Source organism: Pinus tabuliformis, chromosome 9 (assembly GCF_031772625.1).
Source record: "Pinus tabuliformis cultivar Carrire ecotype Pingquan chromosome 9, CPIR1, whole genome shotgun sequence".
NCBI classification, from domain to species: Eukaryota; Viridiplantae; Streptophyta; class Pinopsida; order Pinales; family Pinaceae; genus Pinus; species Pinus tabuliformis.
The window spans coordinates 554,863,797-554,890,956 of NC_142307.1; the positions used below are offsets into that span (position 1 = coordinate 554,863,797).

Genomic DNA, 27,160 nt, shown 5'->3' on the forward strand with positions numbered 1-27,160 from the left:
TCGAACCCTCCGATGTGTGGAAGACTACCTTCAAATCCAAGGAGGGCCTCTTCGAATGGTTGGTCATGCCTTTCGGATTGACGAATGCTCCTGCAACCTTTATGAGGCTAATGGATGACATCTTGCGGCCATTCACCAACTCCTTTGTAGTAGTATACTTGGATGACATTCTGATCTTCAGCCAGAGTTGGGAAGAGCACCTCCACCACATCCGATAGGTTCTCCAAACACTGCGGCAACACAAGCTATGTGCCAATTTGCAGAAATGCACTTTTGGCATGACCCAGGTTCAGTATCTGGGATACATCATTGATGAACAGGGGGTGCATGTCGATCCAGCCAAGATCCAAGTCATTCGGGATTGGCCCTCTCCAACCACTCTAACAGAGCTCCGCAGCTTTCTAGGTCTTGCCAACTTCTACCGCAGGTTTGTGTTGGGGTTTTCTCATATTTCTTGGCCCTTGAGTCAAGTCACCAAGGGCGGGGCGAAAGCAAAATTCTTTTGGTCTGAATCTCAACAGAAGGCATTCAGGGAGTTGAAGGATCGCCTTTGCACGGCACCAGTGCTCGCGTTACCAGATTTACAACAACCATTTGAGGTCGAGACAAATGCCTCTGACTATGCTATTGGGGCAGTCCTTACTCAACATGGACATCCAGTGGCATACCACAGTGAAACACTTTCAGACACAGTTCGGAAGTACCCCACTTATGATAAAGAGATGTATTCCATTGTACAGGCTTGCCGACAATGGAAGCATTACATTTTGGGCAAGGAAACGGTCATCCACACAGACCACCGACCTCTGCAGTTCATGCAGACCCAAGGGAAATTGCAGAATGATCGCCATCAGAAGTGGTCTACATACCTGCAACAGTTTCACTTGAATATCAAGTATAAAAAGGGCAGCACCAATAATGTTGCAGATTGCCTCAGTCGGCCACCGATCATGGCGCTAACCACCGTGCTCAACTCTTGTGGGCACGAGACTTCTGATTGGCCACTTCTCTACAAAAGCGACCCAGAATTCAGCCACACATACCAGACACTCTTGGAGGGTCGGCAGGTTGCAGATTTTCACCTCCAGGACGCCCTATTATGCCACCTCGGTCACCTTTGTGTTCCTTCAAGCGAGCGTGCCAAGATGATTTGGGAAGCACACTACAGTCGGGCTGCTGGGCATTTCGGGGTCGAGAAAACAGTGGCAGTACTGCAAAATTATTTCTATTAGCCGAATCTTCGACAGGATGTTGGGAAGTACATCCGATCATGTACTGCCTGCGCCATTGCTAAACCGACCATTAAGAAGCACGGCCTCTATACCCCGTTGCCTACCCCTAGTCGACCTTGGGAATCCATCTCCATGGATTACATGTCAGGCCTTCCTTCCACTAAGCATGGAAATGACTGTGTTTTTGTGGTCGTCGACAGGTTCTCGAAGATGGCCATTATGATGGCCTACAAGAAGAATATCACAGTAGAAGCCACTGCTAAACTCTTCTTTGAACGAATGTGGGTGCACTTTGGGATCCCAAAGTCTATCATCTCAGATCGGGACAGTCGGTTTCTCAGCACATTTTGGTCCAGTCTCTGGTCAATGTTGGACACCAAACTCACGAAGTCCACAGCCTTCCATCCTCAAACTGATGGCCAGACAGAGGTTGTCAACAGGATGATTGTGCACATTCTGCGCATGTATAACTCAAAGCATCCACGCACATGGGACGAGAGCCTCCCGTATGTTCAGCACAGCTACAACCGAGCTCTTCACAGCTCCACTGGCCATAGCCCTTTTCAGGTGGGTTTGGGATTCCAGCCACTATGCCCCATTGATGTGGCCATGCCCCTTGCAGCTACTCACATGAATTCAGCTCATGTCCAGTCCGAAACAGATAAGGCCACCAGCTTCATTGAGCGCATCCAACATATTCGCCAGCAGGTCCATGACATTCTTGAGAAATCAAATGCCAAGTACAAGCAGCGACATGATCAACACCGGGTGCCACACAAGTTTCAGGTGGGCGACAAAGTCTGGTTGCATTTGCAAAAAGAACGCCTTACTGGAGCCTATCGGAAATTGAGACCACTCCGATATGGTCCTTACACCATTACTAAGGCTATGGGAGACAATGCATTTGAGCTCAGCATTCCCCCATTCCTTGGCCTGCACCTAGTGTTCAATGTGGACCGCCTTCGGCCATACTTTCCACCATTGCTAGACACGTCCAACATTGTAGAACAGCTCAAACCCACAGAATTAAATCCAGATTGCATGGAACAAGCTGTAACTGATCGGATCATGGACACACAGATCAAGAACACTCGCCAACAGAATATCCAACTGTATCGAGTTGTCAAAGCAGGCCAACTCCTTCAGCAGGGCAAGTGGCTCACCAGGGAACAAGTTCAGCAGAAGTTTCCTCATCTCATGGAGGAGCTCAACGCAATGGGGACCATTGCTTCCTAAGGGGGGAGGAATGATCCAGGTGGATATTGGTGGCCACCTGCCAAGTCCACCTGGACCCCCACCATTGTCTTTCTCAGCATTTTTTCCTTAATTGTAGCACCACTTACTATTTTTAGCAGTTTTTCGGGTCCTGAACTTCCGGAGCCGTTTTGAGGCCCTAAATGACGTTTTTTGGGGAATCCGGGGGCAACATGGGTCCATGGAATGGGTCCAACAATGATAGTGCTCGGATAGATCTTTCTAATGAGCTATTGTACGCATCAAACGGAGATCATATGCCAAAGTTACGATCCCGGGAAGTTGATGTACCAATTTACCCCCAAACGGGGCCCACAGTTTGGCGTTTCATCTCCTAGGGTTAGGTTTTGGAATGTTAAAGGTTTTCCATTGTTTCTCAACAATAAATAGGCCTTCGAGCCTCATTGTAACACAGTTCAGAGGCATGTAGCCATCACATCTCTTCTCAGAGATAAGCTACCATCGCCCTAGCTGGTTTATTTCCATTTCTGGTTGTAAGCATATTTCAGTATTTTCCATTAATGAAATGAAGTATTATTTCCGGTGCATCTTTGTGTATATGGTTATTTCTGTAATTTGTTGCGTTCCTGTTTAAATCCGAATCAATTATAATAATATTATTAATAATAATAATATTGATAATAATAATAATAATAATAATAATGGTAATAATAATTGTATTAGGGATAAGAATAGTAATAGTAATATTAGTTATAATAATAATGTAGGTGGTGACAATAATAATAATAATAATAATAATAAAGAGGACGGCATAATTAATTTTAGTTCGAGGACTAATAATATAGAAGGTAGTAGTAAGATATTTAATAATAATAATAAGTTAAAAGTTCTTAACGATATTGTAATCCTAATTTTAAGTATAATCATATGAGGTCTGATCCTCCTCCCCCTCCTTCTCATAGTAATAAGAAGGTTGTCAATTTGTCTAGTTTCTCCTTTCCCCCTTCTGTTTTTAAGGTTTTAGGCAAAGGTTTAAATTTTGCCTTGGCCCCCAAGAAGATCCTTGTTGATGACATTATTTGTGACATAGAATTTGGGATTCGTGGTTTACCTGATAGTATTAAAAACACTATTAGGCAGGATTGTGATGTTGTCCTTAAGAAGGTTAAGCACCCTAAGAGCAACCTTAGCAGGGACGAATTTGAAGCCCTAAAATCCTTGAATCAGAACAAATATATTGTTGTTCTGAAGGCTGACAAAGGTGGGGCTGCTGTCATTCTTAACAAGGAAGACTACCGCAATAAAATGTTGGAGCATCTTCATAATAGTGGGAGCTATAAAAAGCTTCCCAAAAACCCGTTAAAGAAGATCTCCAGGAATGTGGCCCTTGCCATTAAATCCAGTAGCTCGGTGGGTCCACTGCATAGTAAACTCATTGGGAACAATCTTATCACGCCTAGAATCTATCGTCTCCCTAAAATTCATAAGGAAGGGGCTCCCTTAAGGCCCATAGTCAACACCATTGGAGGTCCTACCTATCTTCTGGAAAAGTTCCTTGCCTTGAAGCTTAAACCCTTAGTGGGTCATACAGGGTCCTTCGTTAAAGACTTGGCCTCTTTTATAGAGGATCTCAAGGACATTAAGCTGGACTCTGGAGACATTCTGGTCAGTTTTGATGTGGTTTCCTTGTACACTTGCATCCCTATAAATGAGGCCATGGATGTAATCAACCGTCTAACCGATCCTGATACCACTCGGTTGGTTGAGATCTGCCTCACTTCGACCTTTTTCTGTTTTGAAGGTGAGTTCTTTGAGAAAACCTGTGGTTTTGCCATAGGCTCACCCCTTTCCCCTATTGTTGTGAATATTTTTATAGAGGATTTTGAATCCAAAGCTCTTAACTCAGCCCGCCTCCTGCCTAAGCTTTGGAAAAGATATGTAGATGACGCTAATGTCATCTGGTCTCATGGCCAAGAGGAATTGGACCTCTTCTTCGATCATCTCAATAATCAATCCTTGGCCATTAAGTTCACAAAGGAGCAGGAAGTCGATGGCTACCTCCCTTTCCTTGATATTCTTATCTCTAAGAATAGTGATGATTCCCTCTCCCACCTATTGTTTCCTAAGAAAACTCATATGAAGCAATATCTTCATGCTAGTTCCTACCATTTCCTGGCTCAAAAGTTGGGTGTTCTCAACACCCTTACTACTCGTGCCTTAAGGATCTCTGATGATAAGAGCTTCGAGGAGGAGAAATCCTATCTCCTTAATGTCTTTGTTGAGAACGGTTATAGTAGGCACTTGGGTCAGAAGGCTTTCCTCAAAGCAACTAAGAATTCGTTAGCTAAAAGAGATAAGAAGGAGAGGATTCCCGGTGTCCATCTTCCATTTGTTCAGGGGACTATGGATAGGATTGCGAGGATTCTTAAGAGGCATAATGTCCCCTCAACCTTTAGACCTCTCAATACCATTCGTAAGTCCCTCAGATCTGTGAAGGATCCTATCGACCCTAAGGACATGAAAGGGGTTTATATTATTCCTTGTTCATGTGGGACTCCCTATATTGGTGAGACTGGTCGCTCCATTAATCAAAGGATTAGTGAGCACGCAGCTGACCTTAAGCATAGAAGAGCCAAGTCTTCTGCTTTAGCAGAGCATGTGGAGAAAACCAATCATCATGTCTGCATTGAGGAGGCTAGTGTGATTGCTAGAGTGTCCCATTTCCATCACCGGAAATTTAGGGAAGCACTTGAGATTGAAAAAAGGCCAAACAATCTCAATAGGGAGGATGGTTGGAAGATCAGTAGCTGTTGGGTCCCAGCCCTCTCCTCCTAGTCGTGGTCTTCCTGCCTTCCCTTCCCTTTGTTTGGTTTTTCCTGTTGTCTTTTAAGATTTTTTCCGTTGGTTTCTTGTTTCTTGGGGCCTTCCTTCCTTGAGGTTCTTTTAGTCTGAAGGATTTTAGTAGCCTTCCTTTTTTTTTTTAATAACTTAGAGAAAATAAGCTTGAAATATAGCCGTTACGTGGTCTTGGCATATAGTGGTTGGAGTTTCTGCTCTATCTATTTAATCATACAAAGCCTGATCTGCTCATTCAACTTGTCCTGACGATGAACCAGACTTGTTGGTTCGAAACACGTCGACAAATGAAATTTCTTGTGATTTACGCCAAAGAAACTCTCTTAAACTATTAAGTATATTTTGATACAGGTTAACTATTGTTAATTATTAATAACAATATAAATAATAATAGCCATAGTATTTTATATTTATATAATTATACTTATTATGCTAATATTACTTTGTATATTAATCTAATATTAGTTGTTACATAAAATTTTGCTAATATATTAATAGTTATATTTAAACCTTTAACATTATCCATATATAACATAATAATTAATAATATATATTTATTTTCACCATTATGTTATGGTTAATAGTTATTATATAATTATAAATATAATTACAATATATTTACTTGGAGTATATTAATAATATTAACTATATACATACTATGTATTATATATATATATATATATATATATATATATATTATTTAATAATAAAGTAGGTAATAATAATATATTCTTGATGATGACATAATATAGTATTTTATTATTATTGATAATAAGTATATATCTCTTATCAATATCGTCAATATTTTTTATATCCAAAAAATTAAATTAAAAATACATGAAATTAATAAATCCAAATTTTGATTTTAAACCCAAGGGATTATTTATATTATAAATCTAACGAATTAGTAAACCCAAGGGATAAATATTATAAACCCAACGAATAATATAAAAAATAAAAGGGATTAATAAACCCTAATAATTAATATTTTAAAGTAAGGGATAAATAAACCCTACAAGATTAAATTATAAACCCAAGGACTAATAAACCGAGGGTTTAATATTATAAACCCAAGCATTTATTATTATAAACCCAAGGGATAAATATCATAAACCTAGGGGATCAACAAACCAAATGGATCAATATTAAAAACACAAGGGATTAATAAATCGAGGAATAAATATTTTTAACCCAAAGGATTGAGAAACCTAGATGTCTATTAATATTATAAACCGGCGGGATCAATAAACCCCAGGGATTGTTAATATTATAAACCCAACGAATTAATAAATCCAAGGGATAAACATTATAAGCCTAACGGATTAATATTAAACCCTAGGACTAATTTTTAACGTTTAATATTGGGGTTTAATAAACCCAAGGGATTAATATTACCAACCCAAATAATTAGAAAACTTAAAAGAATAATGTTATAAACCCATTGGATCAACAAACTCAAGGGATTATTTATATTATAAACATGAGGGATCAATAATAAATCCAAGTGATTATTAATATTATAAACCCAAGGCATTAATATTATAAATAAAAATGATTAATGAACCCAAGCAATTAATAAACCCAAAGTATCAATAAACCCAACAAACTAATATTAAAAACCCAAGTGATTAATAAACTCTAGGAATTAATATTTTAAACTCAAGGGATTAATAAAATCAAGTGTTTAATATTATAAACCCAGGGAATTAATAAACCTAAGGGATCAAAAAGCACAAGGGATTAATATTAGAAAGATAATGGATTAATAAATCCTAGGAATTAATATTTTAAGCCCAAAGGATTGATAAACCCGCATAAATATTAATATTATAAACCCAAGGGATGAATAAGCCCTAAGGATTGTTAATATTATAAACCGAACAAGTTAATAAACCTTAGGAATAGACATTATAAACCTTAGGGATTAATAATAAACTGTACGACTAATGTTTAACCCTTAATATTGGGATTTAATAAAGCCAAGGGATTAATATTATAAACCCAAGGGATTAATTTTACGAACCCAAAGAATTAGAAAACTCAAGGAATTAATTTTATAAACCCAATGGATTAACAAAGCTAGGGAATTAATAATATTATAAACACAAGGGATCAATAAGCCCAAGGGATTATTAATATTATAAACCGAACATATTAATATTATAAACAAAAATGATTAATAAACCCATGTGATCAATAAACTCAAGGAATGAATAAACCCAACAAACTAATATTAAAAACCCAAGGGATTAATAAACCCTAAGAATTAATATTTTAAACTTAAGGGATTAATAAACCCAAAGGATTATTAATATTATAAACCTAAGGAACTAATCAACCCCAAGGTTTAATATTATAAACCCAAGAATTAGTGAACCAAAGGGATAAATATTAAAAACCTAAGCGATTAATATAAAAAACACAAGATATTAAAAAAGCCTATGAATTAATACTTTAAACCCAAAGGATTGATAATGTAACGTCTTGAGGTCTCCACCCGATGTGCGACGCGTTCGGGCGACGGGCAACCGTGGGCGCGCGTGCGGTTGAGGGCGAGCTGCGGTTGTGCGAAAAGGATGCGATGAACATATGTGACGTTAATGAGCAAGAATTGGTATATATGCACCTTGGAGCATTGAACGATGGGTTTTGAGGCTGACTTACGATGGAGGCAAGCCGACACATGTTTGGACGTTTAAGGGGGTGTGCATAAGGCGTTGGGCAAGTCGGTTGGGTGCCAGACTTATCCCCAAGCCTTGATATATATTGCGAATGCGTTGGAGCATTTCAAACATCGAAAAATCATTCGATCACTTCCCATCTTCGCACAAGGAAGAAGTGCCCAGTTCTAAGTGCGCAAGGACAAGAGGAGAAGAAGCAGTTCTCATGCGCCCATTCTTGGGCTGGTCGCACGGTGGAAGAGCGTTGCACTTGGTGTTGGGTGAAGGTGTGGGCGAAGGTGCGCCCGATGGTCGGGTGACGCGTGCACGGTGAATGTGTGGCACCCGCATTGTGCGACGACTTGGCGTGGGTGTCTTGGCGACTCGAGTGAGCGCCCGCCCACCGTGCAAGTGTGCACGAAGGTGAATGAAGGTTGGAACCGGAGGTCGTAGAGTTGGGCAGGCGGTACTACGTGCTGTTCATACGATTTGGGCGTTTGCGACCAAATGAAGAGCGAACCGGCGAAGACGTGCGACGAGGTGAACGACGGGTTGGAGAGTCGTGCGGCGACCATGCGGAGGTGCCGACGAGCTGGGCAACCGAGTTTGCCGAAGTTGTGAAAATTGACTAAGTGTAAATTTGGGGTTTCCCAAGATTTAGCTTGTACATTGTAAAAGTGAATTTTATATTATATATTGATTCGGGTAGACTCATATTGCGGGGAGTTGCCCCTCCCTTTATACTGTGCAATTGTCTTCTTCGTTTATAATTGTTGTTGATAATGAATGAGTATGGGTGTTCATTGGTATAAAGGATAAACATAATAATACTTGGTTGTGAAACACAAACTAAGTAGGAGAAAGTGAATTAAGGCGTAGTCCACGAACATAAGTATTGGTGAAAAGAAAGTGTTCGGTGGTGCCGCACCTCGCTATAAGCGGTTGAAAGAATACCGTAGGTGTAGGGGAGTGACAGTTGGTATCAGAGCTCGGTTGGAGCTGGTGAGCAAGGTTTCTCATGACGAAGTGACAGTGGAAGCAGGTACTTGCAGGTGAAGGAAGCTGGTTTCACATACAAGTGGAATAAGGGCCGGTTCATGGTTGCAAGGAACTTGGTGAAGCTGGTGAACGGTGAAACAGGTTTAGCAGGGGTGAAGCTTTGTGCTTGGGCCAAGCTGAACAATAAGGCATGGCAAGTTTGGAAGAATGTGAAGGGAAGCTCTTGCTTACCTTATACAGGTTAAAGAGGTTGAAAGAAGAGAATCCCCGAATTCGAGAGGAATGGACAATGGAGTAAGGTGAAGTTGCATATTGTGCTGACAAGGAAGAGGAAGCCGTGATTATTAAAGATGTTGCAGATATGAAAACGATGGAGGATGAACTTGAGATTGATCAAGTTGGACCAGGATCGTGCAATTTGCAGACATGGATGGATAAGGATACTCATATGGAGGAGCCTCATGATGATGATGATGATGAAGAGCAAGGATTGTTGATTGTTGCAGGACTTGTTGGGGTTGTTTGTGACCTTATGATAGAAGGTGCAAAGGCCCGTAACAAGGGAGGAACATGATGATCATTGTGGAGGATTGGGTCATGCTTTAGCTACTTGGCTAAGTGCCCGGCATGACTCATGGATAGATTGAAGGGCACACACACTTGAGGTATGATGACACTTGGGTGGACTTCTCATGGCCGAGACCAAGAGCAAGTCTTGGTGAAACCTTTAGTGGAGGAGCCATGATGGACAGGACTCGTGATGTGATGATGATGATATGGTTGGGTGACCGAGTTCACTAAACCGAAGATAGCAGACTTGGATGAGATGACCGATTGTTGTGATGGGTCTACTTGGTTGGACTATAGGGACAACTTAGTCATGGACATCAGGTTGGAGACATGGAGCACGGTAGTCTTATGCAAGGACATGATGCAAGAGCACTTGTAGAGGTGTCACTTATGGACATCCAATGAGGAGTGCCAAGGCAGGGATGTTGTGCAGATGGATTTGCTGATGTAACATGGAGACTTATTATGAGCCGGTGGAGAGGTTGTGCACTTATGTACAAAAAGACCATGGACTTGGATGGAGTTTTGAGCAGACTATGGGGCACTCTTGCTACATGGAGAGTTGAGGCATCTTGCAAAAACCTTTGGGCCGAGACTTAGTATGCTTGCTGAGATGTTGGTTGGGGATGACTTATGGAGCTCATGATGACATGAGATGGTTGTGACTTTTAGGGACTTCGTACATGGTGGACTTAGAGGATTTGATGCATTGAGGAGCTGAGGTCAGAGACTTTGATGCAGGATGGGGTGCATACTTTCGAGTACATGTATGGGAATGGCTTGAAAGAGTGACTTGATGTGGAGGATCGATATGAGACACTTTGGAGTGATGGAGTTACAACGATGATGATGCCTTGGTGGCAACACTTGGGCATGGGTTGAGCCGAGACTCAACCACCTTTTGACATGAATCTGATTGATCTATGATCACGGGCAGCACATGGATAGATGAGACAAGTAGATACTTGTTTCTATGGCAGACTTGAGGGATGTCACATTGTAGATATGATGAAGGATTGCTTCATGGACCTAGATGTGGCACATCGAGAGTCAGTTTGATGAGATGGTCTCTTCATATGGAGGAGATACACATAGGGATGATGTTGGGATAGATGTGGCTGATTTCATGTAGAACATTGACACCAAACATCATGGACAGCATGTTGCAGATGAGATGAGGGCTACTTCATGGACCTGAGCATGGCTTACACTTTTATGGAGATGGATTCTTGATCGAGTTGAGGATGTGACAGGATGTTTTGAGAAACAACTAATGGTGGCATGAGGATGTTCACTCTCATGGTTTGAGCGTGACGGTTGGATTAGCTACCCAACTAGTTCAAACATGGGGACATGTAGTGTATAGAGATGTGTTAGCATTATGTTGGAGTATCATGGCAGCAGTTCACATGATGACACATGATGGGGTCGACACGAGATGTTGCAATGGGTATGTAGCTTGGATGGAGGGACCAGCCTTCCACGATGGGGAGCAGCATGTGGAGATTGTGACAGGGTGATTGATGATCATGGATTGAGATGATCTCTGATGTATGACATACCAATGGGGTATGGTGATCTTGGTGACAGATGGTTGCCGAGGCGAGACATGATGGAGACAGTGGTTCTACATATGTTGCAGAGATGGTTGCAGTATGTGGAGGAGTTGACATCATGGATATTGATCATCTTGGTGGATGGCTACCAAGATGGTATGTTGTCGAGGATGACAACGATTTCAGGTGGAGGAGGATGTAACGTCCTGAGGTCTCCACCCGATGTGCGACGCGTTCGGGCGACGGGCAACCGTGGGCGCGCGTGCGGTTGAGGGCGAGCTGCGGTTGTGCGACAAGGATGCGACGAACATATGCGACGTTAATGAGCAAGCGTTGGTATATATGCACCTTGGAGCGTTGAACGATGGGTTTTGAGGCCGACTTACGATGGAGGCAAGCCGACACATGTTTGGACGTTTAAGGGGGTGTGCATAAGGCGTTGGGCAAGTCGGCTGGGCGCCAGACTTAGCCCCAAGCCTTGATATATATTGTGAATGCGTTGGAGCATTTCAAACATTGAAAAATCATTCGATCACTTCCCATCTTCGCACAAGGAAGAAATGCACAGTTCTAAGTGCGCAAGGACAAGAGGAGAAGGCGCAGTTCTCATGCGCCCATTCTTGGGCTGGTTGCACGGTGGAAGAGCGTTACACTTGGTGTTGGGTGAAGGTGCGGGCGAAGGTGCACCCGGTGGTCGGGTGAGGTGTGCACGGTGAACGTGTGGTGCCCGCATTGTGCGACGACTTGGCGTGGGTGTCTTGGCGACTCGGGTGAGCGCCCGCCCACCGTGCAAGTGTGCACGAAGGTGAACGAAGGTTGGAACCGAAGGTCGTAGAGTTGGGCAAGCAGTACTACGTGTTGTTCGTATGATTTGGGCGTTTGTCAAGAGTTGGCAAGCGGGACTGCGTGTGGGCAGGGATACACGGTTTGGGCGTTTGCAACCAAACGAAGAGCAAACCGGTGAAGACGTGCGACGAGGTGAACGACGGGTTGGAGAGTCGTGCAGCGACCGTGCAGAGGTGCCGACGAGCTGGGCAACCGAGTTTGCTGAAGTTGTGAAAATTGACTAAGTGTAAATTTGGGGTTTCCCAAGATTTAGCTTGTACATTGTAAAAGTGAAGTTTATATTATATATTGATTCAGGCAAACTCATATTGCAGGGAGTTGCCCCTCCCTTTATACTGTGCAATTGTCTTCTTCATTTATAATTGCTGTTGATAATGAATGAGTATGGGTGTTAATTGGTATAAAGGATAAACATAATAATACTTGGTTGCGAAACACAAACTAAGTAGGAGAAAGTGAATTAAGGCGTAGTCCACGAACATAAGTATTGGTGAAAAGAAAGTGTTCGGTGGTGCCGCACCTCGCTATAAGCGGTTGAAAGACTACCGCAGGTGTAGGGGCATGACAGATAAACTCATATGATTATTAATATTATAAACCTAAACGATCAATAAACCTTAGGGATTTTTAAGGTATAAACATTATAAACCTAATAGATTAATATTAAACCCTAATAATTAACCCTTAATATTAGGGTCTAATAAACCCAACCGATTATTAATATTAAAAACTCGGGATTAATATTACCAACCCAAAAAATTAGAAAACTAAAGGAATTAATATTAAACCCTAGGACTAATATTTAACCCTTATATTGGGGTTTAATAAACTCAAGAGATTATTAATATTATGAACCCAAGGAATTAATATTATAAGTATAAATGATTAATAGACCCAAGAAAATAATAAACCCAAGGAAGACCCAACAAACTAATCTTAAAAACCCAAGTGATTAATAATGCCTATGAATTAATATTTTAGTCTCAAGAGATTAAATGATAAACTAAAGGAATTATTAATATCACAAACTTAAGGAATAAATAAACGCAAACGTTTAATATTATAAACCCAAGAAATTAGTAAACACAATGGAAAAATATTATAAACCTAAGGGATCAAAAATTGTTCAATTATATCAATGAGCCTCTCCTCGTAGTCAACAATGTTGTTGTTTCCCTACTAGGAACCTCAGGACCTAAGATCTAGTTGGGTTTATAACTCCCCCATCCAGGATTGTGTCTTGCCAAACTCATATAAAAAATGCAGGTCTACTATACATGGTAGTCTTAATAGAGGACTTTACCTGGTTTATCTTAGTGTCCACTCTCTATTGCAGGCAAGAAATAAATACCTAAAACACATATTCCCCACAACAATTGAATTATCCCATGGAGATGGGTTCCAAATCAACCAACCCAACAGACTCAATTTAAAAAGAAAGAAAGTCAGCGAGACGATCCAACCGAGATGTAAAACCCCACACCTCCCTTCTACTAAGTGTGAAGTTTTCATTTCCACCTAAAATCATGTTGGCTCAAGGGGCTTGAACCCAGGTTTAAATTGTATTGTACACCAACAAAACCGTCAACCATTGGCCCTTTCAACAACGGTCTGTAAGCAGATCGCAGTCTCACCCAAAGCAGTTATGGGAGGTTGTAGAATCAGGTTTCTACAGCCAGAGGGATATGCGCGTTGTGGCGCTCATGTGTTTACTTATGTCTTAGACCTATCAACAACTTCACATGCATAAATAACTTCGTGTTTATGATTTACTTCACAGATTTGCAATTATCGCATAAACATATTAGAAAATAGTATAACTTCTTCTTCTTTTATTAAGATAAATCTTCAATACATACAACTTCTTCGACCTGCACACCCAACTGCAGGTGGTCTGCGCACTCAACTGCCAACTCTTCAAGGTCTCCGCGTACTCAATTGTGGATCTTTCTTCTAAACCCCCAAATAAGAACTAAAGACAGAAGATATCAATGATTCATCTATGAAATTTTTTCCTCTACTATATTACTTTCGACAAGGAACTATATGTCCGTATATACATTTCATTACTACAAGACCATGGTCCACATACCATGGATCCAAAAAAATAATGAAATAACACCCAATACTTGTTACAAAATCAGGGGCTTTGATCCGACCTAAATCCCATAAACATCACGTGCTAAATATAACTTTGTGAACTCCGCGTGCTTCACTCCTCAAAATGCGGAGCCTTTGAGAAAAAATACACAAAGTTGGGTTACACCCAAGAGGACCCAAACACTCACATGTGATTCATCCCAAGTCACTCAGCTATGACACCCTTGATCTTCACTGCAATACCATTGTAGACTGCGTTGTACTGTTGGACTGTTTCTGCTACTTGTTTCTCCTCTTGGCGCACCTCCTCTAGCAATGCCTCTGTAGTTGGACCAATAGTCTTCCACAGTATTTCTTTCTCTCTTTCCTTTAACTAGTTGAGCCTTGCATCCACTGCTTACGAAAGTACGAGGGCCTCATCCTACCATGACTGAGTCCTTTCTTATAAGATCTGCTCCTTCCGTTGAAGATCTTCTATCCATTTCTGGAGGTTCTTTCCTTCAGTAATACTGGCAAGCCTCTTGTTAGCTGAAGGGAACCATTTGTTGGCTCAAGGGGCTTGGTCCCAAGTTCGAAGTGTCCTGCGCACCAACAAAACCCTCAACCACCAACCCTTTCGGGAATAGCATGCAAGAATATCGTAGTCTCACCTAAAGCGGTTATGAGAGGTTGTAGAACCAAGTTTCTGTAGCCAGAGGGATATGTACGTTGTGGCGCCTGTGTGTTTACTTATGTCTTAGACCTATCTACAACTTCACATGCATAAATAACATCGCGTTGATGAGTTACTTCACAGCTTTACACTTATCGCATAAACATATCAGAAAATAGTATAACATGTAGTCTTTCGCATAATTCAGTAAAAAGCATGCATAACAATATGTATAAATACAAATATATAAACTTTTTCCTAAACTTCCTCTTCTTTTATTAAGATAGATCTTCAATACATACAACTTCTTCGACCTGCACACCCAGCTACAAGTGTTCTGCGCACTCAGCTACAGACTCTTCAAGGCCTCCGTGCACTCAGCTGCGGAGCCTTCTCCCAAAGCCCAGAATACAGACTAAAGACAAAAGATATCAATGATTCATCTATTATTTTTTTCCTCTATTGTGTTACTTTTCAGAAGGCACATTATGTCCTTATATACATTTCATTACTACAAGAACATGGTCCACATACAATGGATCCAACAAAACAATGAACTAACACCCCATACCCATTACAAAATGAGGGGCTTTGACCTACCACAAAGCCCCTAAACATCACGTGGTAAATATAACTTCGCAGACTCCGAGCACTTTGCTCCTCAAAATGCGGAACCTTTGACAAAACTAGACCAAGTTTGGTTGCGCCCAAAAAATCACATCGTCATTTCTAAAAGCTCTAAAGAAAAATATTGATCCAAAAAGATTTATATATCCTCATAGGGGGCCATACACATTCAACATAGTAACTGGTTGTCCCATGCTTTTACTAAATAAGACTGTGCATAACCCTACAATCACAGGAAATGAATTAGTTAGGACCATACTTGACTTCCAACCATTAATGATACCACCTAACAGTCCAAAGGAATCAATTGCATAGAAGTTCCATTCCTTTCAATTCTTACTTCATTCACTATTGAAGGACCCCGTGAGAATTATATTAGAAACTAATCCATTGGTTTTGCAACAGTTCTAGAAGTAGACTGTCTCTTTTTTCGTGATGTCTCACTATTGGTTTATTAGGCCGTCTAGACCAAATTGAGTTTTAGATGACCCACTTACAAAGGAATGACTCTTAGGGGAACATGTTACTATTTGTCCTGAAAGATCCACATCATCTCGCCCCATATAGTCTCCACCACCATGTGCTTCTCATCACCTACTTGCACTGTTGACTCGTTGGGCTACTATTTACATTCAATGTCATGGAAACGTTCTCTACAACATTTTGGTATTTCTCAAAGCCTGTAATCTCGCATTTAAGTACATGACACACATCCCAGAGCTTTGAGCTCTCATCCATGTATTCATCAAGCCATCTATCCCTAACTAGACGATGCATTTTCTACACCAGTTGGATGATTTCCCCATGCGGGGACCTTAACAGGGTAACAATCCGTTGAAGCCAATTCATTGACGTAAAATTAGGACCAAGAAAGCTAATACTATTTGCAAGAGTCTATTTCAAAGTCTTTGACTTACTAATCCCTACTACTTGATTTAAAGGCCTTTTAACATTTCTATTCTTTCTATAAATAAAGAGAATTCCTATTCTAATCACGACAAAAGAGAGCAACCTAAGTCTTATTGCTTCTACGCGCTCGCAAGGCCTCGAGACATTTGGCAAGTAAAGATAGAAACACAATGATCAAACCATTATTAATATTCCAATTACATTGTTTTCACCACAACGTGGACTAAGAAAATCTTGAACAAATTCAATTTATGAAAATAATGATGCTATCAATGCTTTCAACTGTTGTGGAAGTCCAACGAAGGATGTTTCTATCAACTCTTTCAACTATTGTGGAAGTCCAAGGAAGGCCTTAGGAGCTAAATAATGAAGTTATCCACTCTTCAACTGTTGCAGAAAGTCAAAGAAGGCGGTACCAACTTTTTAGAATTAAATATTTTATTCTGGAGTACAAGCAAAGCAATCTCACTTCATTTAATAATCTGTAGGATCGCGGTCTACAATTTCATTTCCTGTCATCCTCTTATTGAGGCTAGCCCGTTGCATCATACGAACCAATGCTTGCACCACTTCAGCCATTGGAGGACAAAATTCCGGTTCAGGCTACCACGCCAAGCAACGAATTTTCAGAACTTATGTTTGCTATGCCTATACTGTTCATTTTCTCCTTTTCTCTTGTAACTTACAAATACAAATTAGTATCTCCGACCTTTGTATGTAGTTTATAATTTATGCTTGAATTTAGATATTTTAGACAATACCTGAATGCAGAGGGCAATAATATCAGCAAAGCGCGAGAGAGATTTAGAAGGATAACTTCCTTCAAAGCTGGATCAACCATCTTTTCCAATGCATCAATATCATGAAGCTAAGGGGTGGCTCATCTTACTAATGATTGTTCTGACCTTGCTCTTGAACTGCAGAAGGAGAAACTTAATTAGAAGGGTATCTATTTTGGTACAACCCACAAGTTTCTCTCAAAATAAGAGAGTTACCTATCCAAGGGATACCGACTTGTCAAAAGCTCGAGCATTACCACTCCAAAACTATACACATCATTCTTCATTGTATAGATTCCTGGCATGACATATTTAGGAGCACCGTACCCAAATGAACCCAGCACCTGAGCCTGAAAACAAAACATCATTATAATTTTAGTCCTCTAGCTTTCAGTGTCCTCTCCGGTAAGGCTGACCCTCATGAAAAGGTTGAGAAGGGAAATTTTCATTTTATACCATCATGAATCACACCTGATGCTCAAAATTTGGATTGGGGCTAGCAATTCCACAGTCGGATAGACGAGGGTTGAAATCATCATTAAGCAAAATATTAGAGGACTTGAATTTTTTATGCACAATAGATGGAGAGTGGGAGTTGGAATTTAAGAGAGAGTTGAGCAATATATCAATAAATTATATTGGTTTTTTAATATATATATATATATATATAATTTTTAAAAATAATATTTATATTTTTTACACAATTTTTAAGAAAAATATTTATATATATATATGATGACCTCATGGTGTGGGAGAAGGAGAAGAATAATGGTGTGGGAGAAGGAGAAGAATAATGGTGTGTGAGAATAGAAGTTTTTTTTTCTCTTTTGATATTCCTTGCGATGTTCCTTCCTGTAGCGTGTTGTTTTGATTTCGATTTTGAATGAGGTGTCTCTATATAACTTTGCTTGAATAGCTAATCCCTGGAATCGCCCTGTTGAATGTGTTGACTTCTGTTTATTTGGATTGAAGCACTGGTTTGATTCGATGAAGCGTTAATCCCCAGAACACTTAGATTGGTGAGCAATCGCTGTTATACATTTTATATAATTTAATTGAACATGGAACGGAGCAACGTTTGCCACTGAAATACATTGATTAAACTAAAAGAAAAGATATTCGCGAATCTGCAAGTCGGGGCAAAGAATTGAGTGGCAGGCAAGGATCTGAACCCGAATAACATCTGAAATCCAACTTCGGACTTGAGTATGTGCATTCGTCGCCCAGCCGGGCCCAAAGAACCGGTGTGCGCATTTGGTAAGCACAAATCAACGGGATCCTCGACTTCTGGAGTAAGCGTGGAACCGACGCAATAATTAAATAAATTCTAATTATAAAAGGATTCTATAAAGAAGAAAGGGACCTCTACGCCAAACGAGAAAAAGGGATTTGTTAGTGGCTAGAAGAAAGGGTTCTATAAAGAAGAAAGGGACCTCTACGCCAAACGAGAAAAAGGGATTTGTTAGTGGCTAGAAGATGAATGGACAAAAAAATTGGACTTTTATTATTATATGGGATATATATATATATATATATATATTTTTGTGTATTAATTGGTATTGATAAAAATTATGTTGTTTATCTAAAATTTAATATTTAAAATTTAATTTTTTTTTGGTAAATTAATTGGTTGATTTGGCTATGGGAAATAGCCATGATGCTTACAAACGGATCGGTTTTGTTGGGGCCTCTCCAACTGATGGAAATTTTGATCATACAATAGATCAGCGAACTGATTTTTCAGAACTTGATATGGCTACAGGAGATCTCTCTCTCGCAAAATCTCAGCAACTCTTTGATCACAAATCATACAGCGACTTGAATGCTCACAGCATATACTATGTAACTTTTTGTTTTGCAATAGAAAGTTCCATTTTTCTTTGGGAAAAAAGAAAAAAAGAAAAAGAAAAATTATTTGGGTGAGATCTTATTATAAATTATTTAGTAATTTTCATTTTAGTTCTAATTTTTTGTTTTTCATTTTTCATTTTATTTCCTTTTCATTTAATCTTTTTATTATTTTCATTTTCATGAATTATAGTTTTTTTTGTTCATATTTTAAATTTAAGACTATTTATTATTATATTAAAAACATATTTTAATAAATTTAACGATATATATAAAACACACATATATATATTAAAATGTATGTATGTTAATATAAATAATACTAGTTAATTGAATTTCTTAATTTTTTGTGATGACATTCAACAATACAAAATTTTATTAATTGTTTTATTTTTGTGATGAAATCTTTATGTTTTTATTGTTTTTTTAGTTTAATTAAGCTATATTTAAGCTAAGTTGCAAGTATTAGCTACCATGTAACCCTTATTACATATTCGTTTAAAAAAAAACCCATAAATAAGGAAAATGGGTGGGGAGGACATTTAGCATAATTACATGTCTCTTAAACATTTCTTTTAGTTTTGAAATATATTTTCCTTGTTATAATTACTATATTCTTCAAACATGCAATTCCTCATGTTTTCATTCATGGACATATATATATATATATATATATATATATATATATATATGGGGTTTTACTCAATCAACCTTTGAGTAAAAAATACTAAAAAAATACCCTTAATTTGACTACATATTAGAAAATAACTCTAAAAATTTCATATTTAATCCCCTACCAATATGAACCTTATACACCTTCCTTATTTAAAAAACTTATATTTTCACTAGATGTTGTAAGTATCTATCTTTTCATTAATATTTTTTATACCCCTTTATATTTTTTCATTGACTTTGAGTTCCATTTTTTTATACTTATCAATATAAAAACCCTTTCCCCTATTATATGTTCAACATATGATATTGCTCCTGTAATATTTTCCTTAAATATTTTTTTCCATTTTAAAATATTTTTTTTTTCAGAAAGAAAAGCATTATATTTATATTAAGGCAATATATACATCATAATTCTGATGGGTCTCATGAAACAAGACCGCCACTGAGAGGTCATATATTTTAGGAGAAAACAACATTAGCATCTAGAAAAGGAAGAGCTGTCGCATCACATAGGAACATTTTGAAAACTTGAGGAAAAAGTCATCACCACCATTGACTCACTGTACTTCAAGAATGGGAAAAGAAACCCACAGCATTTCTGATTACAACCTTCAGGATCAAAAATATAAACTCAATACCCTCCAAGACATGCTGCAGTCATGAGATAGGAGGAAAGAGTGCTGAGACAGAAGACAGCACATATTTGAAGGAAATGTTTGAATCCTCAAAAAATTTTAAATCCCTCCATTTCCAAAGGCACCAGATTGTTGTGGGAAAGATTGGGCATTTGATAGCATCTTGTCTTCCCCACCAGGCAAAAGCTACATCAACAGAAGTGAAGTTAGGGTGCTTAAAAAAATCATACCAGATTTGTTGGGAAGCCATGCAATTGAAGAACATATGAAAGTTGTTTTTTAATTTAATTAAGAAAATGTTGTCAAATTTAATTTCCATTTAATTTGTATTTATAATATTGAACACTTATTTTTTTTTAATTGCGAAAACATTATGTTTTTCATATATATATATATATATCAAAGATTTCATCTCATACTATTCCGTCCAGCCAGTCTATCAGTGGGATGAATATGAATTTGAATAGATTAAGTTGGGCAGTTGAAGTTAAAATAAGTGTGGTGGGAATAGTGGCATACGGGCATCATTCTCTTACTATGCAGCCTCTTTGTTGGATCAAGAAATTACGAGCGCAACAACTGCAAGCCGTTGCTTTCAAATGGTGACGCTGATGATCATGTCTCTCGTTGTCGTTTTTTACTCTGTCTTAAGTCACGTGATTTGACTTCTTCCGTTGTTTTAGTTAGACCTATATATCTCAATAAATGCTACATCCGTTTTTAGCCATAGCTCTGTATTACCCTTTTCGCAGGTGCTTCTTAATTGCATATTATTATATTTATGAAAGTGTCACGAGTACGTTGCACACTGTAAATCCACATGCCGTTGTCTTTATTTCAAGATGTCGCTTATAATCTATCTTAATCACCAAGTTACATAAATTAAATCTCTAAAGAAAAAATTATAACATAATTTTTTTTTTAAATTTATACATGATCATATTGTTTTTAGTAAATTAGTTTAGGTTCATTTTAATTTGCAATTTTCTCAATTAATAATTTTGTTAAGGAAAAATTTCAATTTTACAATTTTGGCAAATAATATGTATTTTTAGATAAATAAAATTATGAAAAATAAGTTGTGCATGTACTAAATAAATTTTGGAGAAAAGAAAATCGTTGAGAATTAGAAAAGGGAAAAAAAATAAAGTGAACATAAATTGTTATGGAGGTTATAGAAAAGGAAATTGAACCACGAGAAGAATCAAACCATGGTATCAAAATATAGTGTGAGAGAAATCAAACTATGGTATAAGGAAGGGAAAACAACAATAAAAGGAAGGCTAGAACCTCATTTTGATCATTCTAATTTTGGGATTTCATTTCTAATTTGAAGAGTTTGCTTGCGCTCCTTAGCCAAGTCAACTAGTGTTGTTTAACACAAGGAATTTCCAAGCGAAAATTTTGTCCACCTCTACCTTCAGTGAATTGAGTCTCACCCTAGGAGAGAATTTGAGAGTTTATTGCATAATATTTACTTAGAAATTCATTATTTATGGGTGTAGAAGACAAACTTTAGAGGTTATTTGGAGCATCATCATTCTATTGCTAAACTCTCAAATTCTCTCCTAGGGTGTAGAAGACAAACTTTAGAGGTTATTTGGAGCATCATCGTTCTATTGCAGGTTTCTTATATTTGTAGGGGATTTTCTATTGGTTAGAGGAGGAGTTTGGCACCATTTTTCATAAATGTTCATGTACCTTTTAGTTGGGCCGAATTTTCTCTTATAGAGCATGTGCAAGGGTTGGATAACATAGTTTTTTTAATCATTTTTCAGCAATTTCTATTTGATTTGGTGTAAAATTATGTAGCTAGGAGATTTGCTCTATTTTGGGCATTATGGGCCACTTGGAATTAGCCCAAACGATTTATGGGTTTTGTTGGTTTTGGTGTCAGGAACATATATCTAATTTTATAGAATTTTCCAGGTAGTATTCGGGCCAAAATCATACATTCTTATAGTAGGGGTATTGTTAGTTAGGGGGTAGTTTCCAGCTTATTGTGGGTTTGACTTTGTCTTGGAGTTAAGCCAAACCTTTTCTGGTTTTTACTTGTTTATAAGAGAGGAGTCTATGGCTACAATCTCAGGTTTATCTCAGGTCTATCCAGGCATTATTGGGGTCAGAATTTCAATAGGTCTATCTAGGCATTATTGGGGTCAGAATTTCAATTTATTCTCTAGCAGTAGTAGGAGCAATATTATTTTCTCTATAATTTACACATTTTTGGGCTTTCTAGATCAGCTAGACCAAGTTGATATTGACATAAATTAGTTAAACATAGATCTTCAAATAGTTTATTTAAATCTTGTGTTGATTTTTTTTAAGTATAAGGTTTAAACATCTTACTCACACTATTTTTTAACTGTAATTAATTTATCTCTTTTTAAATTTTTTATGAAATTATACCACATCTTGTCAACATCAAAATATTTTATTTATTACTAAGAGTCTGTGAGTGAAATATTTTTACCCCATTGGATTGTAATATCAACAACAAATTGGGTGACCATAGTGAGATTATTGATGTTTTATAATACTTTTAATTGCATATTCATTTTTATTTTTGACTATAGCCAATATTACATTTTATTTAGAAAATATTTTATTTTTATTTTAAGAGGAACATGTGTCAACTCCACATTGAACACATATGGAATCATGCATCACCCCTATGCTGGATTGTAGAATACACCTTTAGACTCAATTTTTATTACTAAAACATATATGAAAAAAAGTCTCTTACACAGTTGGAGTTGGTAGTAATGTTAAAAAATATATACATATTATTATTATTATAATGCCAAAAAGACATAAGAAAAATAGAAACACAATATGATATTGGAACATATATTTGTGCATCTCATGTTTTATAATATTGTGTGTGTGTGTGTGTGTGTGTGTGTGTATATATATATATATATATATATATGATGTAATAAGATGCAAGTGATGTAGCTAGAATGCAAAGTTCACATAAGTGGAAAAATGGAAATTACATTTGCAACTATTTTTGCGTTTTGCATTGTTCAATTGTTTTGCATTCTCCAATTTTGCAAAAATGAAACAAACGCCAAAGATATTTTTCAAATGCTAAGAAAACATTACAAAAATTGAGTTTTGCAACAAATTTATAACGCAAAGTGGAAAAAATGAGACAAAAGAAACAACTATTTATCAAATGCTAAGAAAAATGCATAAGTTGAGATTTATAATGCATTTATAACACAAATTTATGATGTAAAAACACTATATTGTAAGTTGATATTTATAATGCATTTATAACCCAAAGTTATGATGTAAAAACACTATAGTGTAATAGTGTTATACTCCACCAACATTACAAAAATACAACCATCAAGAAATTTATCCCTTAGAAAACACTAATTACTTATTGAACCAATTTGAGCAGAGAAGATACTTCACAAAGTTGGACCACCAATCTAGTTATGACCAAATGTGAAATAAAAAGGGAAACCATGGAAGAGAACATTGAAAACATGATAGGTTTCATATGAACACACAATTTACCCTTTGGGATTATGTAATGCACTTGAACTTTTATATCTTTGATAAATTTTGTGTTGTATTCATTTTTAAACTATTGGAATTCTATGTGGAAGACATATTGATATTCAAGTCTACTTAGGAAGAGTCTCTCTCACATCTATGATAGATTCTACGAACACTCAAAATGAATACAATTGGATAATATTAAGAGGTGTGGGTTTTATAAGTAGTCCTTGGTTTAACTCAAACATATCATCAATGGAGGACAATTAAAGATAGAGTGAGTGAATATTGAATCCATGCATATGTGGTTGACTCTTGCTAGCAAAAGATAGGCAAGAAACATGGAAGTAACCAAATATTTCAAAGGGTTTCTTGTCTTGATTTTAATAATATATACACCACTTCATATCACAATTGTGGGAGGGGTAAGGGGGGAGTGCAAGAGATAATAGCAACGGTATTTTAAAGATTTGAAGGCAATAATAAATGAAACACTAATTTTATCCATGTTCAATTTATAACTTGGAGAGTCTAATTCCTTCTCTTGTTTCTTTATAGAAAACGGAGTTTATAGTAGTTACTCAAGGTGTGTTGCAATGGTAGAAGCCATGTCCTTGAGCCAGAGAATGAGATGCAAGAGGGGCAGAGGTGGCAATACTACTCACAGTTAGCAAGGATCTAGACTCTTTTCCCATCACTCGTTTTCCATCGGTTTCAATGCAGTTCTTCTAGAGACCAATAAAGAAATATGCAAGTTGGAGACTTAGAAAGGGATTGAACATCAATCTCATTCAGGTTTAGAGATTATGGAATATATGTCGACATGGGTTCCTATCCTTGGTCATACTAGGGGCAGGAAGAAGCAATAGTTAATTTGGTGGATCTATACTTTATGATGAAGACCCTCTTGGGCCTCGTTTTGAAAGTTAAGCAAGTAGAAAGATATCATGTCTTCTCCTCCCTGGAAGACATCAAAAGGATGATCAAGAATTGAAGGTTTTGTCTAGATAGGTTTGATTCTCAACTAAAACACATAAAAAATCATATCATTTTCAACTTGAACAATGGATAATTGATGGACCCCCCTGGTTCTAGTGCAAGGGTACCTCCAAATTTCTCCTTTGAAAATAACCAGTGAGAATGCAGGATGGTTTCAATGGCTAATTTTTTGGTTAATGTCTTTAGGCACGACAGTAAGAACTACGATGTTTTACCTTTGGCTTGTCGATGTTTGTTCATGGCATGTGACTATGAATATTGTGGCCTTTTCCTTGACTAGTTTTGGCAGAATTCTAATGTCTATTTACTTTGGGTAGTATTTTTTTTTAACATTATAGTTAATTTGTGGTTTATCATAGGCCTTCCTTCGCATATTTTTGGTAACCCATAAGGCATCGTTTGGATAGAAAGCCAAGGGCCCTTTTTCATTGTGGCATTTGTATTTGATGTATTAATAGTGGCATCATGGTGTTTGTATCTTGTGTTTTTGTAATGTATTGACTTTGATTTCATATAAGATATTTTCATGTCTGGTTAGGCTAAGAACACAATGGAATTGAGTGAACATATTGGTGTTGGCTTGGGCACATACTTTAGTTCATTTTTTATCTTCTGGTTTTTTCATTTTCGTCTTAGAATCTTGTCCCTCATTTGTAAAAGTTGGAGAAGAAATATCAAACCCATGAGCGCGCCTTTTGGAATATCTATATAAACATGTTTTCTTAGTAATATAAATGCTTTAATTAAAAAAAACGGTAACTTTAGTTGTGTATTTCACTTGAAAGGATAACTTAATTGTTAAGAGAAACCAATATTGTAAAACTTTTTAAAATTAATATTATTAATACTATAATAAATATTTATAAATATATATATTGGTATAATAAAAATTTCCAAATTTATTTAGAGATATGATTTTTGTGACATTAATAATAAGATATTTGTACATGCCATTATAGCTTCCCAACATACTATGTAAATGTTTAACCTTTATGCCTCTTAAAACTAACTTTCTCAAACCAAAGTATATTAAAAAAACTATGAAATGAAAGAGTTATTAACCAAAATTTTGTGAAACAGTCAAGAATCTATAACAAAAAATATCCAATAATGCGGATGAGTAATTTATAAGTATAAAAAAGAAGTAAAATATAAATAATGTTAAATATTGTGACACGACAAATGAATAATTTTTTAGCCTTTTCAAGGCATACTAAAACATCCAATAACTTGGTTGGTTGAATCTCTAGAAATTTGATAGAAATTGTAAATGCTCAATATTTTGAACTAAAAAAAAAGAGACACAATTCTACTCTACTAATCTGTAGAATAGAAATCACAATTCATAAAAACATGCATAGACATGAAAAAATAAAAACCACAAGTACACAGTGATTTCTAGGGGAACAAAAATGGGAAAAACCCCTCAAGCCTCTTTGCATTAATCAGTTGAATAGAGAAACTATTACAATTATTTGCTCCATCTCTGAGCACAACCTACAAAAGAATAATTGTTCTCTCTACTGAATGAGAGCCTCTAGCCGACACTTAGCCAATTTTCTGCTCCACCGACCTCTTATTTCCTTGCACAAAAATGAGCAAATTCGAGCTGCTAAACAATAAGGAAGACCCTATTTCCTAGTAAAATTCCCAAGGAATTGATCTCCTGACTACATGCAGCTATCGTACACTCAACTAGTATACAACTCATGTTACACTAGCCTTGTCTTCTCCACCTCAGCTGAGCAATTCAAATTCCATGCATGTATGAGCTAGTTTGTGCTAATTGATTAGTTAACTGGCATATCTCTAAGTTAGAATATTGTCCCACTGCACAACTGACCTTCAACTGACTCTATCAATAGTTAGAGTTGAGTTAACTAAATACAACTGAAAATTACTGAACTAGATTGCTAAAATTAGAAATCAACACATGCATGACTGAACTCCAAACCCCTAACTCAAAATTACTAAGCTAATTGAGTTATAAGAGTCATGTCACACTAGTTAACTTCCTCCAAGATGTCTTGTTGAAGTAGAAATTTGATTTACTCAATTTGACTAAGGCTAAAGTTAAATTGAGCCTTTCTTGCTACATTTTCTAACACTCCCCCTTAGTAAAAACGGATTTTTCACCACCCCTATCCTCCACCTGTGGAATTCGAATTTACCTCTTCACAATGCCTTTTTCAAGATGTCATAATCTTTCTCCTCAGTTGGAATGTACTGTAGCAACATAATTATCCTCTGTACATGGTCTCGCAAATGATGATATCTGATATCAATGTGCTTGGACCTGACATGAAATACCGAATTCTCTGAGAGCTTAATGCAACTCTGATTATCACAATATATCATTGTCGGATCCATCTCCTGACTGAAAATACCCACAAGCATTATCCTCATTTATATGGCCTCACATGTTGCTTGACTTGCATCCATGTATTCAACCTCTATTAAGCTAAGTGCCACAAACCTCTACTTCTTCT

The 27,160-nt window shown here is 37.4% G+C and overlaps 1 pseudogene; it reads right to left on the reverse strand.

Annotated features, from left to right (window-relative positions):
• Positions 1 to 16,696: 16,696 nt before the first annotated feature.
• The window catches only part of LOC149149716 (protein STRUBBELIG-RECEPTOR FAMILY 8-like), a 37,938-nt pseudogene continuing 27,474 nt past the window's right edge, over positions 16,697 to 27,160 (reverse strand).